Below are 23,399 nucleotides of genomic sequence, written 5' to 3' on the forward strand. Positions count from 1 at the left end.
TTAATTGAAAAAGCTCTAGAGACTGGTCGTCACCTAAAATGTACACCTAAGTGTGGGAAAAGTTTCCAACCCGACAAGGTTATGGCGCAACGCTCAGTGTAGGGGTTGTCATTTTGATCCCCACTCACTTTGTTTAAGCTCTCTCCTAGACAAGCTAAGGGGAGTAGTCCCTAAATATGGATGGAAAAGGGAGAAACTTGTTGGAACAACGAGTTCTAGGTGTCTAAGAGCAAGGCAATTATTATTAAAACAACTTGATTAAGATCAGCAAGTGAGATTATTGGCGGGCAATGTAGATATTAAGATGGATTAGATTAGATTACAATGACACTTGATGAGATAAAGTATTTAAAAACCAGTTCCTTCAATATTATGTCCAAATGAAATTAAGATACTCGGTCAACTTACAAGTTACAGTAACAACAATGTTCAAAGGAAAGGTTAGTACAAGATACAAGATTGATATATGAGCAAAAGATGACTTGCAAAAATAATAAAACGATGTACTTCCACTTTAATGAAATAGCAATACTACAAGATAAGAATCACTGACAAGTATAAGAAATATATAACTTTGCATGTAAATTAAGATTGCTCACAAATCAATGATGAGATATGAAACAATGTTAGATGGATGAGCTGCCACCTAGACTATGTGAGATCCGAACTCTTTATAATTTTAGTTAAATGCTTAATCTAGGTGAAGGCCCTCTCCTCAACTGTTTTGAAACAAGTCTCACACAAGTTGTATAAAGAATTGTTGGGGAGGGAGGCTAAGGCCTCATTAACGATACCTACCCAAGAGTTCTAACGATCCAAGTGCCTCCATTCCTACAAGGGATTGCCCACAAGAGAACTGCAAGGTCCCCTGTTTTAATCATTGAACAAGGGTCAAGTTTCTCAAATTGAATAGTGGAGGAGGTGTGCCTAACTTTCTATACAACCAAGCTTATGCTTGGAGGCAGATTTTAGGAATGAAAAACTGATTTCTAAAATGCAAGATGCAATGCTTCAATGAGATACAATGATGTCAATATGCTTCAAGAGAGATACAAATCCACAATGTATTGATAAGCACTTAGAGCAACGATTAGCTTACATGATGATTGATGAAACAATAATAATTCAATGTAACAAGAGCAAGATGACAATAAGATTAGATGAGTTAACAATAGCCCAAAATGCCTTATTGAGTGCTTAATAGAGATGTTCTCACTTAAATGTAGACAATGAGATTGCTAACAATGATTAAGGAAACTACTTAGATCATAAATAGCAAATGAAACAAGTGTTAAATTATGCAACTAGGGTTAAATTCCACTTTGGACAGCTCATTTGACAGAGATAATTGTTGCATTAAATTCCTCTCTTCAAGAGGACGAAAATCGACCTAAAGATCACTCATTTTGGACAAGCAGAAGTTGGCATTTTAATTTATTCTCACACATGTACAATTGTCAAGGTCGGCTTCAACTTCATGTAGGCTCATGAAGCCCCAAACGTCATGTCTTTTCACCCTCATGGATGCATACAAATACAACAAGAGACCTCACACCTCATTTGGGCATCTCATCAACAAAACACACATCATTCTCTCTCCTCTTGATTGGTTTGTACATCTCATAGTTGAAGGGTGTTTCTTCACATGTGTATGCTGAAAGAAGGATACATTTCAGGAGGCAAAAGTCTGTAATTTTTCTGCACTTTGTCCAAACATTGACCTGCGTTGACTTGATTTTCTGGGCAGTTTCTAAGTTCGCTTTTTCTGGGTGAAATTCTGTTTGGGCAAGCTGAGTTCTTTGGCACACAAACCAAGGAAATCAGTTGACTTTGACTGCGTTGACATCAGACCTGCAACTAGGGTTTTGCAGCAGATTTTGACCTTGACTTTGACTAAGTTTGAGGTGAAATTTTGGGACTGTTTTCAGGGCACTTTGACCAGCTCATCAGGCCGCAAATTTTGACTGCTAACCGAGCTCAGTTGGAGGACAGTTGACCATTGACCATTGACTACTGCTGCTGCTGTCATCTTTGACCAGAATTGACTTTTTCTAGATTTGACTATTGGAGGATATTTTTGATCTTTAGTTGGCATTCTTGAATATTGATTATTGTTTTTGGATATTGACTAGTCAAAGGTTTGACTTTTGACTCTTGGATAATGTACTCTTTCTCTGCTGAACATTTGAAAACAATCTAATAGAAGAAGATTTCCAAGGGTTTCCCCCTAATGGGGTTTTTCCCTAGTCATTGAACAAATATTGTCTCGTCTCTTGGATGTCTTTCTATGTGCATTTGTTTATTTGTTCTATCTACTATTGCTCTACTGTCATTGGAAAATTGAAGAAGTGAAATTGAGAAATTGAATGCTATTAAATATTGTTGAAGTAATAGTTGCAGCATAGAACAAGTGATGAAAAATTAACATGGTATCAGAGCTGAGGTGAAGACAAGCCCAAGAGACATGGAGCAAGAGCATCCATCTCTCAAGAAGCTGATTGAAAAAGGGAAAATCATTATTGTTGAGGTAATAGTTGCAGCATAGAACAAGTGATGAAAAACTAACATGGTATCAAATCTGAGGTGAAGACAAGCCCAAGAGACATAGAGAAAGAGCATCCATCTCTCAAGAAGCTGATTGAAAAAGGGAAAATCATTTGGTAAAAATGTCTTCCTCTTTCTTCAAGGAGCATGAAAAGTTGGGTGATTCATCTAACTTTGTTGCATGGAAAGTCAGGTTGGAGATCATAGCTGACAACAATGATGTGTTGGACTTCATTCAAGGAAGAGTACCTGAGCCTCCAGAAAATGCTTCTGCTGCTGTCAAAAACAAGCATAAGAAAGGTGAGTTAAAGGCAAAGCAAATTATAGTTGATGGTTTACAAGATAATCTACTTGCTTATGTTGGAAATTTGAGAAGGTCCAAGGACATGTATGACAAGATTGTTGGCATGTATGAAGTCAACAATTTGAATGAAATCATCTCTTTGAAAGATCAACTCAAAGACACAAAGATGAACAAAGGAGAATCTATACAATCATATATTATGAGGATATCTCGTATTAGAAATCAATTGCTAAGCGTTGGGAAAATCACATCTGACAAAGAATTGGTGATTGTAACTCTAAGAGGTCTCCCTTCCATTTGGGAAACTTTCATTACTACTATAAGCAACAACAACAACAACAACATCCCGACATTCGATGAGCTTGTTGGAAAACTCACACAAGAATAATCAAGGATGATATCTAGAGAAAGAATTCAAGGATCAAACGAAGGAGAGCCCTCTGCCTACATTGCTCAAGGAAAGAAGAATAATGCAAAGAAAGGGAAGGGAAAGCCATCCAAATCAAGAAAACCTCCTCAATCAAATCAAGATTCCAAGGAATCAAGAAGGCGAAATAGAGATGTTGAGTGCTACAATTGTCATCAAAAGGGTCACTGTGCTTGAGATTGTCCCAAAAAGAGAGATGCTCCAAGAAGGAACTCTTCAAGGTCCTATAACAATAATTGTGGCTTCAACAACAGGTCATATGAAAGAAGAGATGATAGAAGGAATGAAAGAAGAAGAGGCTCCCCCGATGATCGTGATGATAGCTATCATCCTCCTAAAAGGCCAAGAAACTCTAGGTATGAAGGCAATGTTACTAAACAATCTAAATATATTATTATTTTTGCATTAGCTAGTTCATCTCCTCCAGACTCTTGGGATAGTTGGTTGGTTGATAGTAGGATTCTCATCACTTTTCTAGATATAAGGAGGTTCTCTCTAATCTGGTAGAGAGGGAGACAAATTTGAACATTATTCTTGGTGACAATACCACTTATCCAGTAAATGGTTTTGGTTCTGTCAAATTTCACTTGAACTCTAGTGAACCTATTTTGCTTCATGATGTACTATATGTGTCGGGATTGAAGAAGAATTTGGTTTCGATATCTGCCTTGGAGGATAAAGGAATGAGGGTTGCATTTATTAAAGGAAAAGTACTTACTTGGCTTGCTGAATCCTACATGAGAAATGCCTTCACATTGGGAACTAGGTTTAAAGGACTCTATAGAGTCACTGGAAAACCCCTTCTAGCCATGGTCCATAATACAAATCTTCAAAGTGAGTTGTGGCACCAAAGGTTGCCCCATTTACACTATGGTGCACTTCCAAAATTGAAGAAGTTGGTTTCTGGGATCCCTGATGTTCAAGCTCAACATGATGGAGTATGCCCTGGGTGTGCAAGTGGAAAGAAGACAAGGGGACCATTCCCCTCTAGCGAAAACAAGACGGAAGAAATTCTTCATCTCATTCATTCTGATATATGTGGTCCAATGCCTGTGCATTCACTTGGGGGTCATCTTTATTACATCACCTTCATTGATGATTTCTCAAGGAAGACATGGATCTACTATTTGAAGCACAAGGATGAGGCATTCGAAATATTCAAAGAATTCAAGGCTTTGGAGGAAAATCATACAGGGAAGAAAATAAAGAACTTTAGGTTTAACAACGGCGGGGAATACATCTCAAATGAATTCAAAGACTTTTGCAAGAAGGAAGGAATCAGGAAGGAGACTATTGTGCCTTACACTCCCGAACAAAATGGAGTGGCTAAGAGAAAGAATATGTCCATTGTGGAAGTTGCCCGAGCTATGCTCCATGATCAAAAGCTGCCAAAGTTCCTCTGGGCTGAAGCAACAAACACAACAGTATATGTTCAAAACAGGTTGCCTCATCAAGCTTTGGACAACAAGACTCCTAATGAAGTATCCACAGGTGCCATGCCCAATATTGGTCATCTCTAAATTTTTGGCTGCCCCATGTACTTCCGTGCCGAAGGACAAAAGAAACAAGCTAGAAGCTACAAGAAAAAAGGTACATTTGTTGGATATAGTGAAGATTCTAAAGCATTTAGAATATATAGTCCTAGTCAAAGGAAGGTTGAAGTTCGCAAAGATGTGACATTCGATGAAGATGTTTCCCTTAGAAAAGCAAGGGACCTCCCTCCACCTACTCCTCCTGAAGACAGTAGCGATGAGATGGATATTTTAGAAGGTCCTCATGTGTCTGAATCCAAGAAGGAGATCGTTGATGATCCCATGGATCCTATGGACCCTTTAGATCCTCCTCCATGTGATCACCCTACAAGGAAAAGACCACTTTGGCTCAAGGACACATTACAAGATGCTGAGAAACACGTTGTTGCTCGGGGAACTTTTAGGGAAAGCAAGAATCCATGCAGGTACAAGCATATGATGTAGCCATGAGCAAGATAATTCAAGCCGAACCTAGTACCTTTGAAGAAGTTGTGAAGGAACAAGTCTGAAAGGATGCAATGGCCAAAGGATACGAGTCCGTTATGAAAAATGATGTATGCTATATTGTGCCGAGACCAAACGGAAAATTTGTGGTAACCTCCAAATGGCTCTACAAGGTCAAGCATGGGGTTGATGGAAGCATCTAAAAATACAAGGCAAGGTTTGTAGCCCGCAGTTTCACTCAAAAAGACGGAGAAGATTACGACGATATATTTTCTCCTGTGGCCCGATACACAACGATTCGTTCGATAGTTTCCCTTGCTGCAAGTCAGGGATGGACTCTCCACCAAATGGATGTGAAGATCGCCTTCTTGCATGGTTTGCTACAAGAAGAAGTGTACATTGAACAACCTCTAGGATTTGAAGTTCATGACAAGAAGACCCATGTATGTCGATTGAAGAAAGCTCTCTATGGATTGAAGCAAGCCCCTCGTGCTTGGTATGCTCGTATTGACAGTTACTTGATCAAGCTAGGATTCACAAGGAGCAATGTTGATCCAAACTTATACTTTAGAACGGTCCAAGGTATGCCTCTCATTTTGGTATTATATGTTGATGACTTATTCATGACAGGTTCAGACCCTCTCATTCTAGAGTGTAAGAGGAAGTTGGCTTCCGAATTTGAAATGAAAGATCTTGGTTTGATGCAGTATTTCCTGGATTAAAAAATGCAAAATTCGGGCGAGATTTTCCTATCACGAGGAAAATATGTTGTGAAACTCCTAGAGAGATTTGGCATGGTTGAATGCAAGTCCTTGCCTACACCTATGGAGATGAATTTCAAGAAGTGTGGAGAAGCTACTGGACCAAACCTAGCAAACCCTTCTGAGTTGATCCATGTGCATATTGGTGGCCACCCGCCTATTCCACTTGGACCCCCACCATTGTTTCTTTCAGTTTTTCAGTTTCCTTATTTGTAGCACAATTTACTATTTTTGGCAACTTTTTGGGTCTTGAACTTCCAGAGCCGTTTTGAGACCCTAAACGACGTTTTTTGGGAAAATTGGGACCAGCATGGGACTTCAACCGATGTTGATCATTCAAAAGTTGTAGTCCTCGGATAGATCTTTCTAACGAGGTATTGTGTGCGTCAAACGGAGATCGTATGCCAAAGTTACGACCCCGGGAAGTTGATGTACCAATTTACCCAAACGGGGCCCATAGTTTGGCACTTCATCTCCTAAGGTTAGGTTTTTGGATGTTTAAGGTTTTCCGTTGTTTCTCAATAATAAATAGGCCTTTGAGCCTCATTGTAACACAGTTCAAAGGCATGTAGCCGCCACATCTCTTCTTAGAGATAAGTTATCATCGTCTAAGCTAATCTTATTTCCATTGTGTTTGTAAGCATATTTCAATATTTGATATTAATGAAATAAAGTGTTGTTTCTACCAGTGTTGCGAAAATCGCGATAATATCAAAAAACCGCGGTTTTTTGAAAATGGCGATATTATCCCCTGATTATTACATGAAACTTTTTTTTCGTGAAATTATCGCGATTATTACGAAAAAATCTTGAATTTTTTTTTTGGCCGATTTTTTTATGAGGAGGAGGTGACACAACCTACCCAGGCTACCCCTGTCACCAGCAACGGACGTGGTCTACCTCCTGTAGCTCCTAGTTCTTCAGCTTCTAGAGCACAGTAGAGTCCACTGCCAACTCCACCGACATCTACATCTAGAGGGAAAGCTATTGCATTTTTTCACAAGAGGAGCAGAGGAAATCAGTGGTATTAGTTATTTGGTTCATTTCATTGTTTATGACATTATGACTCATGATATGAGATACATTATTATATTTTTTGTTGATATTTTGAGGCTGAGTTGGGACTCAGGAGTCAGGACTGACTATTCAGGACATGATTCACCGTTATGTGTGATGTAGCACTAGAAATTATATTACACATCTTATATATTAGTTATTTTTATCATATTTATGTGTCAATGTATTTATTTTATGTTGTAGATGCTTTAGATATTAAAAAAATTGAAAAAATGAATATTTTTGTATTTTACGATTATTTCCCGATTTTTACGATTTTTCCCTTGCCAATATTATCCCGATAACGATTACTGCAACATTGGTTTCTACTACATATTTGTATTTATGGTTATATTTTTAATTTGTTGCTTTTCTGTTTAAATCTGGATCAATGGTATCAGAGTGGTCTATTCTTTCTTTGTTTTTCTTTGCATGTCCCCAACGAGGTCGGGATATAAGGAGTTAGGGCTCGATCTGGTTGATTTGCAAGATCAGCCTCGCAAGCCCCGACAGCCGCCCATGGGCGAATAAAAGAAAGTCGAGGGCGCAGCAGATCCTATCAAAATATTGCTTGAGGAGGGCCCTCGAGAAACAAAAGAACACGATGATGGATAACTTTGCCCAGATCCTTCAACAGTTGCCCATCGGTGGCGCATCCACATCCAGCAGCCACTCTGGAGGCTCCACTGCTTTTAAGGTACAAGTAAACTTTGACATTCCCATATTTGAGGGCCAAATAGATGCAGACGTCGTAGATAAATGGTTAAATCTGCTAGAAGGATATTTTTTTGTTCATGATTTTTCCAGCCGAGAAAAGATTACTTTTGCTCTTCTCAAAGCCGCCCCCCACGTCAAGGACTGGTGGGAAACCTACTGTGAGCAGAAGGATGAAAGTATGACCTCACTTTTTTCAGCCGCACCCACTTGGAATTCGTTTCAGGATGCCATCAAGGAGCAGTACTACCCTGTCGGGAGCTATGAGGATAAATACATAAAGTGGACAACATTGCGGCAGGGAAGGGACCAAGATGTGCCAAAGTTTACCAATGTTTTTCATACCCTTCGCATGAAGTTGGGTATCAAGGATTCTGAGAAACATTTGGTACTCAAGTACCGCAACTACCTACACAAGTACATTTAGGAAAAGATGGAGTTCCTGGACATCTCCTTGCTCGGCACGGCGCACTGATACGTCGTCAAGATCGAGCAGAAGTTTAAACAGAAGAAGCAAGACTTTGGATCTGTGAATCTGAAGCAAGGGAAAGGTGCCCCCAAACCGCAAAACAAAGGATAAAGCCAAGGCAGGGCAGCCCAGGACAACCCGCCAAAGATGCAAGCAAAGAACAACACCGAAGCCGAAGATGGACACGGAAAAGTGGTGTGAGTTCCATAAGAGCTCCACTCACAACACAAGTGAGTGTCGAGCCAAGCAGTCACTAGTGGCCAAGCTGAAGGCTTTGGAATAAGATGCATGTTCCGACTCTAAGTCAGAACCTGACAAGGGCAATGACAAAGCAAAGCAGATTATCAATTCGGAGCCCAATGCCACGTTGCCACCACGAAGATCCAGAAGGAGGAACATGAATATCCGGAGGAGAAGGAGCTCCTCTTCCACTCCCAGATGTAGGTAAAGGGCTCCCCGCCACAGTTCATTGTCGACAACAGGAGCCAAAAGAACCTCATTTCGACAAAGGTCGTGAAGCGGGTGGGCTTACCGACCACAGCACACCCACAACCGTACACCATCAAGTGGCTTCACCAAGGACAGGATCTTCGCGTGAGCCAGCAGTGTCACCTCCCATACAACATCAAGCCCTTCACGGAAGAGGTATTGTGTGACGTTGCTCCCCTTGATGTTTGTGATGTATTATTAGGCCAACCATACTTATGGAAGCGACATGTTATCTATGAGTCAAGGCCTCGCGCTATTATTGTTACTTTGGGAAATAAGTTGTACAAGATACCAGAGGTAGCACCGCCTACCGCCACCTCTTTGGTTACTGCAAAACAATGCAGTAAGCTCATTTCCAAAACCTGGAAATTTGTTTTCCTAATGATACGCCCTCAGGGAAAGAAGAAGACGGTGGCCACGACGGAGACAGGGACCCTCCACACAACAACAATAGATGGACAAGGTCCTGGAGGAGTACGAGGACATCTTCACCTCCCCCGCAGAGGTGCCTCTTCACTATCAGGTCAAGTACTCCATCGATCTGACCCTAGGTGCATCGTTGCCCAATGGACCAATCTATCAGCGCTCCATTCTAGAGAACGACGAAATCAAGAGGCAGATTCAGGAGTTGTTGCAGAAAGGTCACATCCCGCCGAGTTCATCGCCTTGCGAGAGCCCGATCGTGTTGGTACAGAAGAAGGATGGGACTTGGAGACTCTATATTGACTGTCGGGCGCTGAACAAGACCATTGTCCGGAATAGGTACCCGATCCCACGGATTGATGACCTTCTGGACCAACTCAAGGGAGGGGAATATTTCAGCGAGATCGGCTTGAAGTCTGGATATCACCGGGTACCAATCGAACCCTTCGATGTATAGAAGACTGCCTTCAAAGCCAAGGAGGGCCTTTTCGAATGGTTGGTTATGCAATTCGGGTTGACGAATGCTCCTGCAACCTTCATGAGGCTGATGGATGACATCTTGCGGCCATTCACAAACTCATTTGTAGTGGTATACTTGGATGACATCATGACCTTCAGCCAGAGTTGGGAAGAGCACCTCCACCACATCCGTCAAGTTCTCCAAACACTGCAGCAACACAAGTTGTGTGCCAATTTGGAGAAATGCACTTTTGGAATGACCCAGGTTCAATATCTGGGATACATTATTGATGAACGAGGGGTGCATGTGGATCCAACCAAGATCCAAGTCATTCGAGATTGGCCAGCCCCAACCACTCTGACAGAGCTCTGTAGCTTTCTGGGTCTTGCCAATTTCTACCGCAGGTTCATGTTGGGATTCTCTCATATCACTTGGCCCTTGAGTCAAGTCACCAAGGGAGGAGTGAAAGAAAAATTCTTTTGGTCTGAATCTCAAAAAGAAGGCATTCGCAGAGTTGAAACATCACCTCTGCTCTACACCAGTGCTCACTTTACCAGACTTGCAACAGCCATTTGAGATCGAGATAGATGCCTCTAACTATGTTATTGGGGCAGTCCTTACTCAACAAGGGCATCCAATGGCATATCACAGTGAGACACTTTCAGACACAGTCCGGAAGTATCCCACTTATGACAAAGGGATGTATTCCATTGTGCAGGCTTGCCGGCAATGGAAGCATTACATTTTGGGGAAGAAAACGACCATCCACACAGACCACCGACCCCTGCAGTTCATACAGACGCAAAGGAAGTTGCAAAATGATCGCCATCAGAAGTGGTCCACATACCTGCAACAGTTCCATTTGAATATCAAGTATAAGAAGGGCAGCACCAATAATGTTGCAGACTACCTCAGCTGACCACCGATCATGGCGTTAACCACCGTGCTCAAGTCTTGTGGGCACGAGACTTCTGATTGGCCACTTCCCTACAAAAGCGACCCAGAATTCGGCCACACATATTAGACGCTCTTGGAGGGACAACAAGTTCTAGATTTTCACCTCCAGGATGCCTTGTTATGCCACCTGGGACACCTTTGTGTTCCTTCAAGCAAGCGTGCCAAGATGATTTGGGAAGCACACTACAGTCGGGTCGTTGGGCATTTCAGGGTTGAAAAGACGGTGACAATACTGCAGAAGTATTTATATTGGCCAAATCTTCAACAAGATGTCGGGAAGTACATCAGATCATGCACTGCCTACGCCACTGCCAAACCAACCATCAAGAAGCAAGGCCTCTATACTCCGCTGCCTACGCCTAGTTGACCTTCGGAATCCATCTCCATGGATTACATGTCGGGCCTTCCTTCTACTAAGCATGGAAACCACTGTGTTTTTGTGGTCGTCGACAGATTCTCGAAGATGGTCATTATAGTGGCCTACAAGAAGAATATCACAGCAAAAGCCACTGCTAAACTCTTCTTTGAACGAGTGTGGGTACACTTTGGAATCCCACAGTCTATCATCTCAGATCGGGAGAGCAGGTTCCTAAGTACATTTTGGTCCAGTCTCTAGTCGATGTTGGACACCAAGCCCACTAAGTCCACAGCCTTCCATCCCCAAACTGATGGCCAGACAGAGGTCGTCAACGAGATGATCGTACACATTCTACACATGTACAACTCAAAGCATCCACGCACATGGGATGAGAGCCTTGCTTATGTCCAGCACAGCTATAACCGGGCTCTCCACAACTCAACTGGCCACAGCCCTTTTCAGGTGGGCTTGGGATTCCAGCCACTATGTCCCATTGATGTGGCCATGCCATTTGCAGCTACTCAAGCAGATTCAACTCATGTGCAGTCCGAAGCCGATAAGGCAAACAACTTCATTAAGCACATCCAACATATCTGCCAGCAGGTCCACAATATTCTGGAGAAATCAAATGCCAAGTACAAGCAGCGACATGATCAACATCAAGCGCCACACAAGTTTCAAGTGGGCGACAAAGTCTGGTTGCATTTGCAAAAGGAATGCATTACCGGAGCCTATAAGAAACTCGTACCACTCCGATATGGTCCTTACACCATTACCAATGCTGTGGGAGACAATGCATTTGAGCTGGGCATTCCCCCATTCCTTGACCTGCACCCAGTGTTCAATGTGGACTGTCTTCAACCATACTTCCCACCATTGTTGGACACATTAGACATTGCAGAATAGCTCGCACCTATAGATTTAAATCCAGATTGCATGAAACAAGCCACAATTGATAGGATCATGGACACGCAGATCAAGAACACCCGACAGCAAAATATCCAACTATATCGAGTTGTTAAAGCAGGCCAACTCCTTCACCAAGGCAAGTGGCTCACTAGAGACCAAGTTCAGCAAAAGTTTCCTCATCTCGTGGAGGAACTCAACACAATGGGGACCATTGCTTCCTAAGGGGGGAGGAATGATCCAGGTGGATATTGGTGGCCACCCGCCTATTCCACTTGGATCCCCACCATTGTTTCTTTCAGTTTTTCAATTTCCTTATTTGTAGCACAATTTACTATTTTTGGCAATTTCTCGGGTCCTGAACTTCTGGAGCCATTTTGAGGCCCTAAACGATGTTTTTTGGGAATACTAGGAACAACATAGGTCATTGATCGTTGTTGGTCATTCAAAAGTTGTAGCCGGATAGATCTTTCTAACGAGGTATTGTGCACGTCAAACGGAGATTGTATTCCAAAGTTACGACCCCAGGAAGTTGATGTACCAATTTAGCCAAACAGAGCCCATAGTTTGTCGCTTCATCTCCTAGGGTTAGGTTTTTGGATGTTTAGGGTTTTCCATTGTTTCTCAATAATAAATAGGCCTTTGAGTCTCACTGTAACACAGCTCAGAGGCATGTAGCCACCACATCTCTTCTCATAGATAAGCTACCATCGCCCGAGCTAGTCTTATTTCCATTCTGTTTGTAAGCATATTTCAATATTTGATATTAATGAAATGAAGTGTTGTTTCTACTGCATCTTTGTATTTATGGTTATATCTGTAATTTGTTGCATTCCTGTTTAAATCTGAATCATGAGTATAGACAATTGGTTGGTGCTCTGATGTTTCTTGTGAATACTCACCCCAACATATGCTTCGCAGTTAACATTTTGAGCCAGTTTATGACCGAGCCTCACCATGTAAATTGGATCCCTACCAAGCATGTTCTGAGATATCTACATGGGACTATTAACTTGGATTGAGATATGCCATTGGAGATGTTATACTACATGGATATGCAAATGCAGATTAGGCCGGTAATGTTGTCGACAGGAAGAGTAATTCCAAATGTTGTTTTAGACTGGGATCTGCCATGATATCATGGATGAGCAAGAAGCAGAAATCTATAGCCCTTAGCACTGTTGAGGCCGAGTATATTGCAGCTAGCCTTGTGAGTTGTGAAGCAGTTTGGTTGAGGAAGCTCTTTGGAGAGTTATTTGAGCATGTTTTGGACACGACAGTCATCTTTTGGTGACAACAAAAGTGGGATTCGTTTGTCTGAGAATCATGTGTTTCACGACAAGTCCAAGCATATCGAGATCAGATATCATTACATCTGTGACATGGTGTAGAGAGGAGTTGTGAGACTCCATCACATTTCAACAGATGAGCATCAGCCGACATCTTCACCAAGCCTTTGCCGAAAGGGAAGCTCTTGGTCTTCAGAGAGCAACTTGGCATGGTTGAGATGAACCTTTCGAATAAGGGTCCGGGTTGATTAAGAACACTGAGCAATGCTCTTCCCCCTTGGTTGAGCTCCCAGGGTATGGAATGGAACTATAGGGTTCTCAGGGATGAGAGACCTCTGACTGATAGTATGTTGAAACCTGAGATCTCCCCTAGTCAAAGTATTTCCCAATTAGCATCCTACCCACTTTGTGGGATACCCTCTCCCATTTGGCCAATGGATTGAGGGACTTGGGATAGAGTGTGATCCCTAACCCTTATAGTAGGTGGATCTCGCCCAAGTTGGTGGATGCATGTGTTCTACCATCTAACTCTTTAGGGTTAAGATGGATCATTAGGGACAATAGGGTAGACTCTAGAGTGTGATCCTTTCGTTGACCTCACCTATTGTCAGGGACTCTGGGATAGAGTGTGATGCCTACGCTTGGGGTAGGTTGGTCCCACCCATTGACTTTGGATCCGGGTGGTAGCTATGGCTCCCCATCAATGATGATGATGATGATTCTAGGTGGTAGCAGAGTCTTCCCGATGGTGATATAGGTAGAATGGTAGCTGGAGCTCGGCTGCAACATTTCTTCTTTAGATTTGAGAATGTTCAGCATGAGACAATAGAAACAAGCAGAGATGGTACATGATGATAGGAGGATGTGATGATTGATGGACAAATATTGACAGGTGGAATTCTCCCTAGTTGAGAGGAAGTGTTAAATTATGCAACTAGGGTTAAATTCCACTTTGGACAGCTCATTTGATGGAGATAATTGTTGCATTAAATTCCTCTCTTCGAGAGGACCAAAATCGACCTAAAGATCATTCATTTTGGACAAGCAGAAGTTGGAATTTTAATTTATTCTCACACATGTACAATTTTCAAGGTCGGCTTCAACTTCATGTAGGCTCATGAAGCCCCAAACGTCATGTCTTTTCACCCTCATGGATGCATATAAATACAAAATACCTCACATCTCATTTGGGCATCTCATCAACAAAACACACATCATTCTCTCTCCTCTTGATTGGTTCGTGTTGTCGCACAAAGTGTCTAGGCACCGCGACAACGCTCCGGGTAAGGGTTGTCACTCTAATCCTTACTCACTCCATTTAAGACTCTCTCCTAGACAAGTCAAGGGGGGTAGTCCCTAAGGTGAATGAATGAGAAAAGCCTGTGGAACACAGGCTCTAAGAGACTTGAAAATGGAAAACCTGATGAATTTAGGACAAATCTTGGTTAACTGAGATCAATTGATTAAACACAAGACACATCCACAGGATAGAAATGATTATAGACCAGTGTTGTCATATTCGATTAACCATAGATTAAATAAAAACAAGTTATCCAAAGCAATTTACAAATGTGACTAATAATGACAATCATGAACGTTTAAATGTAAACACCCAAAACTTTATCATGCAAGAGATTCTAGATTTAAAATGATTTTCATTAATGACCCAGATCTAAAATTTAATTAACTTTCTCCTATAACCAATATAAATTTTAAAACATTAGTCGCACTTGACAATAGAGAAATTACTTACCACGAAAAGACACCAAGGAACTTTAGGTGAACAATTTAATGATTCCTTAAGAAATTAATTTAATGTGGTAAAATGAAGAGACTAAATGAAAAGTAAATTAAAAGGGTTAATAAATCGAAATTTTAATGGGCCATGGTCCACATTAAAAATTTTAATATATTAGTGCAAATCCTCTTTTAATTTAATTCCTTAGTCACCAGAATTTAAAATTTTCTAGATTTTTTAATTTTTTAGATTTTTCAATTTTTTTGTTTTTTATTTTTATTTTTTTATGTTTTTTAACGATTTTTTTAAATGAAAATCAAAATCATAAGTAAAAATGGAAATTGAAAAAAATAAATAAAAAATAAATCATAAGAAACTAAAACAAAAATTGAAAATCAAACAAAACAAGTTAAGAAACAAAAGAATATCGCACTAAAATGAATCCAAAGTAACCAAAGTAAAAAAAATGGAACCTAGTTTTAAACAAAAGGAGCAACTAACCCTAACACACAAAACAATAAAAAAAAAGAAATTGAAAAGTTTGTTTTGTTGTTTATGCAGGTTTGAAAGTATGGTGGCGGAAGGGATTTGAGCGATGGGTACGCAGATCTGTTGCAGGGACAGTGGAGTGTGGGCGAGGAGGGAATGACGCAGAAGAAAGGGATTACAGACAGCGGGAGGTAAGGGAGTAGAGTGAAGGAGGAAGTCGTAATGCAAGTGGGTTAAGACAGCACACAGATGGAAGAGAGGCGGTTGCGGACAACGAGAATGGAGCTAAACACTTGCAACAAATGGAAGAGAGAGCTTGGTTAAGGTTGCGAAGTGTAAACGCAGCTACGACAATGGTTTTTTGCAGGCAGAAACGCGGGATGAGGAGGCTGCGATGGAGAAAGCCACGGTGCGGGAGGGAGTTGCGGATTTGCAAGTTAAGGCACAGGGAAGAGATCCGCGGAATAGGAAGGAGCAGCCCACGCAGATGAAGAGAGAGGATTCAGGTAGCAAGGAGAAGAGAATGGCTAGGGTTTTCAGATTTGCAGGAGCGAGGATTAATGTTGCGGCTCAATGAGATAAGGGTTTCTTACAGTTTTAATGGAGAATGCAGGCAACAACAAAGGGCTGTGGGCCCTCCTAAAAAAATTCAAAATTTTTGTACCGAAATGAAAACCCAACGAACAAATCGAAAAACTCACAAATGGTAGCCAGAAAACCCCAGAAATTCTGTTTAAAATGTTAAATTCTTTTGCTTCAGGTTTATTCCTGAAACACTCATGAAAGTTTCCAGATCTAAAAATCTTTAAACCCTTGGACTGCAAAATTAATTTGAATAATATTCCTGCATAATGATATTGATAAACCCCCAAAGATTCAAATCTTACCCTCCAGGGCCTAGATCTAGACTCTACACAGATTTCTTCCTTAGATTTGTAGTTGCACGACAACAAGAAAACACCCAAACAATATATACAATGATAAAAACTAAAACCCAGAAAAACCCAAGTCAGAAAACCAAAAATAATTTACAGATCTATGTACAAGAATGGAAGATCTATCAGATTTGAGGAGTATGAGTCCAACTCCGCTCCAAGATTTGATGATTTAAGGCTCTCATCAGCTAGATCTATCAATTTCCCACATAAAAAATTAAGTTTTTTAAATTTTAAGGAGGTGCTTAGCTTGAAACCCTTCATGCATCACCAATAAAATTCTTATGATAAGCTTGGGATTAAATTTAGCTGGGCTCTTCAGAAAACACGGATCAGGAGTTGGTGAAGTGAAAACTTCTTGATAAACAGAAATATATATAAATATTTTATTAAAAATTAATTGACAGATGATGATTGTTTACATTGGGGTTCCTGGCTTATATATCGCCATGGGCACCCTTTGGGGAAAGGGCATGATCTTATGATCGTGCCCTTTCGTCTAATTAACCTAAAATTAAATAATAAACCTAAATTTAAATACTAACTAATTTGTTTACATAACATTGTCTTCCTCTTGAAAGAATGCTTTGTCCTCAAAGCATACATGACGACGGATGTTGTTGACAAAATGCTTCATTCTCCCAAGAAGCGTCTTCTTTGGGTAAGTTCTTCCACTTGATCAAATAGTCCAAGATGATCAAGGTCCCACACTTTAAAAGGTCTTGGATTAATCTCTCAATTTTCGTTTTTTGGTAATGTGGATATTGGTATGGCTTGATGTTGACGAGGTCTGACCCTGCCTTGACTTCTATTGTATGCTCAATTTCCTTATTAGGTGGCACCTTCATAGGTAGGTCTTGAAATATTTTTTCATGCTTCTGAATTAGATCTTGCATCTCTCGTGACTCTTCTCTGGTCATATTTGCAGATAACATTTCTAATTGGTGACATTGTACTACATAAGCGGGTGCTCCTTTTCGACTCAGCTTCATCATCTGAGATGATGATACAACTTGATTTTCTGGTGCTTGGAATCTATGTAGTTTGTACTTCTGACCTCCCCATTTGAATTTTATAAATTGTACTTGATGGTTGGCGGCATAAGTACCTAAAGTTCGTAGCCATTGGATACCCAAGACTACATCTACTCCTCCTAACGGTACCGTGAAGAACGGAGACTCTAAATTAAAGTCTTGAATCTACAAATTGACCTTATGGCATTTCCCCACCTTTTCAATCTTCTTACCGTTAGCTACCATCACTTTCATGTTTGGTAAGGGAAATGAAAAAATATTGAGTCTCTTTGCCACGGTTGCATCTAAAAAATTATGTGTGCTACCCGAGTCAATAAGAACCACTACGTTGTTCTTCTTTATGTGTCCTTTTAACTTTAAAGTCTGAGGTTGTGATATACTTGTCATAGCTAATAATGACACTTGCGGAATACTTCCGTCATCTAATTCTGGTGAGAATTCTGGGGCGTCTTCTATTTCTTCTATGTCATAATCTTCAATGTTTGAATCACTGGTTGCTTCACAATTATATAGGTTCTTTGGTTCTTTTCCTTTAGCACATCTATGTTTGGGGTCCCACTTCTCACCACAACATTTATATTTACCCTCTTTTATCCTTTGCATTTCCACATTAGATTTTTCATCTTCACGACGATGTGGTGGAACATATCTCGTATTATTTGAGTCCACATACTGGGGTATCCTTCGTCTTGAATATGTTTTTTCTACTTTTGACCAAAATATTGGTTCGAATTTCTTTTCCATTGTTTTTGCTTTTCGTCTTGCTACTTCTATTGATGTAATGTCATGCATCTCAAGTTCTGCTTGTAAATGGGTTTTGAGTCCCGAGACGTATGACTGAATTAGACGAGATTCTGATAACCCAGGTACTTGTGTTACTAAGGTCTCCCATTCTTGAGTGTATTTGTCCACACTTCCTTTTTGTCGTAATTTGATGAGTTTTGAAAAGAACTCTTCTTCCTTTACACCTTGGAATCTTTTAAAGAATGCATGCTTAAATTTTCTCCAGCTAATGACGTGTGTTGTCTTTTTCCACCACATATACCAATTATATGCCTACCCTTCCATTTTCATGGATGCGTGCCTGAGATTTTCGTCATCATCATTGATGTCATATATCTCAAAGTATTCTTCTGCTTTATTTATCCATGCAACATTGTTTTTTTCGTTTCCATCGAATTTAGGCATCTCGAATTTTGCCCTTCGTTGGTATGTCGCTAATGGTTGAGCAAAAAAGGGGTGTTGATTGGTAAAGGTATCCCAGAGTTGCTTGTTTGTAAGAGTCGTGTTACTACCTTCTTGGTGGGGTGTTGCTAATTTTTTTGGGGATTCATCTTTTTCATGAGAGTCTGTTGACTTTGTTGAATCTGATGGGTTGTGCTCTTGATTCTCTTCATTTTCTCGTAGTAGTTGTGCGGGTGTACAATCCATCTTTTTACACAGAAGTTTCAGCGATGTTAAGGACTCTCTGAGATCTGCTTCTGTTTGGGCATGTTGATTTTCCATCTTTATTTCTATTCGATTTGTCGTATCCTGAAGATTTTTGATATTGTCAGCCTTATTTTTGATACTGTCAGCCTGCTCCTTAAGCTTGATCTCGAAATCATCTAATCTTTTATTGACCTCGTCGTGGTTGTTATTTATCCTATGCTCCGCGTCCAACAATTTTTTTGGAAATCCGCCATTGTCATTGTCGACATTGAGCAAGTTTGTGGGTGCGCGTATTTATCTGCCAGCTTAATTTTTTTATTTAAATAATTAAATTTAATTAATTAATTTAATTATATGACACAAGTTTTTTTTAATAAATTAAATTAACTTATATATATATATATAACTTTTAATTAATTAAAATATATATATTATATATAATATATAATATAATTATGTATATATGTTATATATATTATATTATATATATATTTGACGTTATATATAAATTTATATATCTACCGTCACGTTTGCTGGTGGGGGGTCACCTCCGTTGACCGTTCAAAGAAAAAACAAACCTCAAGCGGATATCACCGCAGCGTGGCCAAAATACGATGGTAAGTTGGAAGTAGAATGGACAGCAGACAGCGTCAGAGTGAACAGCGAAATGAAGCGGACAGATTGCAGGGATATGGTGTGAGCCGGCAGCGGACGGAAGGCGGAGCAACGATGTGGCGGACAGACGCAGCGGTGAAGCGGGTGGCAAGAGAGCCGAGCGGCACGATTTTGATGGAAAACGATGGGAAACCTTGGGTTTAGAAATGGCGATAGGCAACGGAAGTGGTGTGGGGGTTGGACGGAGGTCTTACTGTACCCGCAAAGAATTTGTATGGCGGAAGTGTGTGGAGAGGGAGGTGGACGAACAGTTGCAGGGATCACGATTGGCAGCGGATGGATGCGTGAACCCAGCACAAGCAAGAGGATTCATTTTTACATAACGGTTGGCTAGTCCAACTAAAAACTTCCGCTAACGCCCGAGGATCTAAAAATCAAGACTTTCCTGCAAAACTCAATTCAGTCATCAAAATAGAGCGAGAAAACAATAATAAAACTCAAACAAATAGAGATACCTGCTATTACGTTCACAATTTAGATTATTATTTAAACCCCAACGACTGAGCAAGATACCTATACTCAAATCACTCTTTAGAAGCTATCATCAATGGCTAAAAAGAAATTACGCATGAAAATGACACATCTTACAGTATTTCCATGAAGAGTAACAGCGGTGAAAATTAACCCCAAAGTCTTTCTTTATTATCCAAAACTTACACGAGCTTTTTGCTTAGCACACGACTCAAAGGTCGGATGAATTGACTGACGAATGACTTCCTATTTAAAGATAAATCCTCCAATGGCTAGTTCGAGTGATCCTCGTCAAAGCAATCTCGACCATTGATGAGGATTAAAATTTCTTTTAATCTCATCCGTCGAAATATTTAAATATTTGGGGAAATTCGAAATTTTCAATTAAATGCATTTTAATTAATTCAAAAATTAAATTTTTGAATTAATTTCCCCAAAATTTTGACTTTGACTTAACCCCAGGGATCAAAGGCTTAAAATTTATCAAAATAATTAATTTACCTTAGTCCCTGGACCTCTTAAAATTTAATTTTTAAGGACCGACAAATTTTGCCTTTAGAGAATTTAAATTTACCTAGGACCTAGAATTAATTAAATTTTTGGCTTAGGATTTTAATTATTTTTTGGCCAAAAAATTTAATTAATTAACCTATGAGGGGATAAATTATTTTTCCAACCCTCAAGACACTTTACATCATGATTTTCATATTTTTTACATCTCAAGGGGGAAAACCCATTTGTAAAAGACCCTCACAGACTACCCATTTCTGCAACACAAATATAATCCAGCAGACCAAGCAATTTGTAATAAAATAACCTAACCAAATAGTTAGGATTATTCCCAAATTACTTTTACATAAACTTGATCTAGAACACTAGAACTCGCTAAGATCCCAGTGACAAAATCCATTCCGGCTTTGCGGTAAGACTGAATGAAAACTCTGCCGACCATCCGAGAGTGGATCAGTGAGACAAAAAACCTCTTGGAATATAGATCGTCCCCAGAAAAATAGGTTTACTTAAGCAATTACATACATGACACGGATCTGCTGAGATTATTTACATCATATACATGCAGAATGGGTTTACATTATAACATAATGATCAGGCTGATGATGATAGCTGGACGGCACGGACACATTGATCAGAGGCTATCCCTTTTGCGAAAAAAGGGGTGTACTACTATGGGTCGTTGACACGTAGTGGTCAACATTTCGTACAACTCAAAATTACATGGTCTTTCTTCACATGTGTGGGCTGAAAAAAAAGATAAATTTCAAGAGGCCGAACTCTGTAATTTTTTTGCACTTTGTCCAAATGTTGACCTGCATTGACTTGATTTTCTGCGCAATTTCTGAGTTCTATTTTTCTGAGAGAAATTCTCTTTGGGCAAGTCGAGTTCTTTGGCACACAAACCAAGGAAATCAGTTGACATCGACTACGTCGACATCAAACCTGCAACTAGGGTTTTGCAGCAGATTCTGACCTTGACTTTGACTAAGTTTGAGGAGGAATTTTGGCACTGTTTTAAGGGCACTTTGACTAGCTCATCAGGCCACAATTTTTTACTATTGACTGAGCTCAGTTGGAGGACAGTTGACCATTGACTGTTGCTGCTGCTGTCATCTTTGACCAAAATTGAGTTTTCCAGATTTGACTATTGGAGGATATTTTTTATCCTTTGCTGGCATTCTTGAATATTGGTTACTGTTTTTGGATATTGGCTAGTCAAAGGTTTGACTTTGACTCCTGGATAATGTACTCTCTTTCTCTGTTGAACATTTGAAGACAATCTAATAGAAAAAGATTTGCAAGGGTTTCCCCCTAGTGGGGTTTTTCCCTGGTCATTGACCAAATATTGTGTCTCGTCTCTTGGCTGTCTTTCTATGCGCATTTTTTTATTTGTTCTATCTACTATTGCTCTACTGTCATTAGAAAATTGAAGAAGTGAAATTGAGAAATTGAATGCTATTTGATCAAGATAGTAAGTATTCCAATGCAATTTGATCAAGTTGCAAGAAAATCATATATGCAAGTTATGGATGCAATTAGAATGCAATAATTAAAAATGCAAAATGCAAGGGTTGATGTCTAGATCTAATTTAGAGAGAGTTAGTAAGTTAGTGATTTCTCCCTTTTAAATAAGGAGAGAAGGATGTCTTGGAATGAGATTCCAAGCTCCCTCAAAAGGAAAGATTGCTTTTATTATTGTGATGGAAGAGGTCTTTCAAGACGAGGGAAGAAATCTTTTCCTGCTCAAAGATATTTATTATTTACAATGATAAGAGGACTCGGTAGCAACTTTTCTCCTCAAGTGACAATGCTGATCTACATATGGTTACAGCTTGAAAACACCTTAAAATAATAGATCAGACCTTCTCTAATTCTCTGCCTCCACACAGAGATGAATTGGTATGCAATTTTTCTCATGTTCTAGGAAGCAAAACCTCTGAAACTCCTTGATTTCAAACTCAGAAAATAAGTGACAAATCTCTGCAATGACAGTGCCTTGAATTTTTATGAAAACCTTTTCTGCAGAACCACAAACCACAAAGTTAGACCCTGAAAATTCCTTACACCAGAGATGAAAATGCTTACGGCCAGAGAGGAAATAAGTCTAATACTTATGGCCGGCTTCCCAAAAAATAAATTAAAACTTTGTTGACAAAAAAACAAAAAAAAAATTAAGGGAAATTTTGTTATGGCTTCAAAGTTTGGAAGCCTTCAAATGTTTTTGTGAATAAGTGAAACTCTACAAACCCTAAAGGCCTCTCTTATCATATGAAGGAGTTAGCCACTTTAGACTCACGACTTAGTGGAATTAGATTAACAAGGGTTATGCAATTTTAAATCTAATAGTCTCACACCCTTGTGGCTATGCTAGATCAGCCTCAAAAAAAAAACCCGAATAAAATCAATGTGGCGTATTAAAAAAAAAATTAAACCTTCAAACAAATTTCATGTCAATGGATGAAAAGCTTGGAGGCTTAAAAAGGGCCTACGGCCTGCCTGAAGATTTTGATTTCAACACCTGCAAAACCAATCAGATCAGAGAAGAAGCCCTAAAAAAAATCTGCGTTAAGATTCTATGCTCCAAACCCTTCCCAAAACTTTGCTTTAAGAAATGAGGCAGACTTATATGCTTGCGGCCAAGAAAAGGGTTGGCAACCAAGGCTTGCAGCCTCCCAAAAAATTTGCTATAGATTTAGTCAAGGCAGCAAGGTAAAAAGAGGGTTTGGCCCTCAAAGAATTCAGTCCTTCCAAAATCAATGGGCCAAAAACACCTGCAAACAAACCATTATCCCTCCACTTCAGATCTGCAAAACCCATGTTAGAAACCCCAAATATATACAAAGAAACCTAAAAATATACACAAGGGTTAGTATAAAATATGTACAAAAATATATTTACAAAATATACAATAAAAGGGTAGAAAATATCTACAAATATTTACAAATACTTTAAAAGTCCAATCTGTGGGTATGAGGTCACC

At 39.8% G+C, this 23,399-nt stretch overlaps 1 protein-coding gene and 1 pseudogene across 2 annotated transcripts in view; one reads left to right on the forward strand and one right to left on the reverse strand.

Annotated features, from left to right (window-relative positions):
* Positions 1–23,399, reverse strand: part of LOC149250952 (non-structural protein) — a 123,221-nt gene that overhangs the window by 60,797 nt on the left and 39,025 nt on the right. The gene's annotated exons all lie outside the window — the stretch shown is intronic.
* Positions 1–23,399, forward strand: part of LOC149250954 (puromycin-sensitive aminopeptidase pseudogene) — a 37,618-nt pseudogene that overhangs the window by 730 nt on the left and 13,489 nt on the right.

This window comes from Pinus tabuliformis, chromosome 7 (assembly GCF_031772625.1).
Source record: "Pinus tabuliformis cultivar Carrire ecotype Pingquan chromosome 7, CPIR1, whole genome shotgun sequence".
Lineage (NCBI taxonomy): Eukaryota > Viridiplantae > Streptophyta > Pinopsida > Pinales > Pinaceae > Pinus > Pinus tabuliformis.